We start from the raw sequence: 2,538 nt of genomic DNA, 5'->3' as shown, positions 1-2,538 counted from the left end.
GGCCGGGATTCGAACCGCTGACCCACCGTGCCGCCCCATTCATTGCCATGTGGTTTGGATACCGGTTCACCCGGCCCAATGCATTTATTCCCAACCGGACTTTCTATCTCTGTCTCATTATCTCAATCAATACCATGTAAGAAGCATGAGATGGGGGCAGCGCAGGATCCGTTTTGGTTGCTCATAAACCGCCGGCAGCTCGGGGAGAGCGGAGCGCAGATATTGATAAATATTTCATGTCTGTATGGTGAATAGAGGGAAGTGCTGGGCTCCGTATTACCACTTATTGCTTTGGGACTTTGCTTTGCCTTTACTGCTTACCGAGGAGTAAAACTCAATAAAAGCATGACAAGCGCAGTATGTTATTTTGGGATTATAATCAGACACATGCAATATGCACAGACACATCTTCATTTAAAGGAACATTGCAAAAAAAAAAAAAAGACAGCCTGCCAGACTGGGTCACTGACCTCCACTGAAGAAGCAATGTGGTCAGGGACACGCCCCCACACTGCTGATTGGACAGTGAAGAAACAGCAGCACCTAGATGAGTCATCATTACACTTCTTTTTCTCTCTCACTGTTTCAGCACGTGTGCATGCAGAGCAGCCTGATTGGTTCTTTGTGATGCTCCTCCCCTTTCCAGTATTGTTATAGAACATATTATAAAGTTTTATAGAAACTAAGAAGTTGCCATTTACCCCCTGAACATAACAGTTACCTGGCTGTAATACTGAACAATTTCCCTCACTAGTGTTTAGAGTATTGAAGGAAAAAGACAATTGTTTTTCTGCATTTCTAATGTGCTGCATGCTGATAGGAGGAGGGACCAGGAGGAAAAGAGATGAGCTCATCAGTCTTCCGCTTCTCCTTCACTGTCCATGCACAGTCTTGGTCTATGGCAGCCTGGGCTTAGAGGAAGTAGGATTATTTAACACTGGTATCATTTAATACATAAGATAGAGGACATCAAGTGTTGAAATAGTTGTACTGCTCGGAAAGCACTGGTTTTGTGGTGAGTATTGCAGCAACTGGAAGAATGGGGAAATACAGTGTCAGAAAAGAGGTACTGCTAGAAAAACTCTAGCCTACTGGTGAGAATTGCAGCAACTGGATGACTAGGGACATCTAGTGTTCGAAAAGAGGTACTGCTCGGAAAGCTTTGGTTTACTGATGGGTATTGCAGCAACTGGATGACCGGGGTCATCTAGTGTTCGAAAAGAGGTACTGCTAGGAAAGCTTTAGTTTGCTGGTGAGTATTGCAGCAACTGGATGACTAAGGACATCTAGTGTTCGAAAAGAGGTACTGCTAGGAAAGCTAAATTGGCTTCCTCAGGGGATAGAGAGACTTGAGTTTACGGTATGTGGTTTATAGAATACTCCAATATGTCTTGGAGAATTAAGAAAGTTTAGAAGGATGAAAACAGTGGTGTATGTTGGCTGCGTCTGATGTTGGATATATCTATATCGATAGGAGAATAACCTGTCTTGTAAGGGTAATCGTAGCTCTTTAATCACGCATCATGGGAATGAGGTTTGATGCACACACCAAAATTCAGCTCTTAAAGAACTGAGTTTAAAACATTTGTCCATTAGCGATTAAAGGAACTTGATTCTTTGGAAACTGTTCTCGTTGATGGGAATTATGACGAGGAGTGGATGATAAGGATTGAAAAGGAAAACAAAACTTTCTTTTTCAGTTGGTAGCTCAAAGGGATTGGAAAGAAGAGCTGTTTGTGTTGTTCTCGTTGGTGATAATCGTGATGAGCGGTGTTTCCGCAGCCACCAGGGGGTAATCACTTATTTGGTTGTCTTGTTGATTATCTTGTTTCAAGATAATTACACAGAATAAATATGCAAATGAGGATTTATGAATTTTCTCTGACTTAGGATTGGTATGTTTGTCTCAAGTCAGTGGCCCCAGAGGTTCATTTTACCTGCTATTAGTATTTTCAGATTTTTCATTTTAAGCCTAATGTATAATCCTAGTATGAAATAAAAGAACGTCCATGTACATGTTGGGGTTCAATCAAGCTGCCTCGACCAATCAGAATGGCTGAAGCCCCAAATTTGGGGTGTACAGGGGGAGTGAAGTACTGCAAGTTGCATTGCTGGGTGAGTATAGTTCTACTTGGAGTTCCCAGGGGTGCACACCTGGGTGCGTGCCTGAGTCCTGTACCCCTGCTGTGCCTATTATTGGGTGCTCCCACCATCCCATACCCTATTTGTCTATTAAGGATGCTCCCACCAGGGGTGGACATTGAGAGGTGCAATGTGTGCCACTACAAGAGGGCCCTGAACCTTCCTCAACCACAAGTAGTCCCCAAGGTGGACCCATGTCATGTCAATGGAGGGGCCCCATGTCAGTTCTGAATAGTTGGCTACATCTTCCACTGTTTCCCACCATTCCTGAATTCAGCTCTGGGGCTTCTACACCCGCTATGCCCATTAGAAGGGACTCTTAACATCCCTGTTCCTGGGTCACTGCACCTGCTTTGCCCATTATAAGTATGACTCTTAAATGAGAATCCCATAATC

This window comes from Pyxicephalus adspersus, chromosome 4, assembly GCF_032062135.1.
Source record: "Pyxicephalus adspersus chromosome 4, UCB_Pads_2.0, whole genome shotgun sequence".
In the NCBI taxonomy this organism is placed as follows: Eukaryota; Metazoa; Chordata; class Amphibia; order Anura; family Pyxicephalidae; genus Pyxicephalus; species Pyxicephalus adspersus.
The sequence above is the reverse complement of the archived record's forward strand: the minus strand, read 5'-3'. Positions refer to the sequence as shown.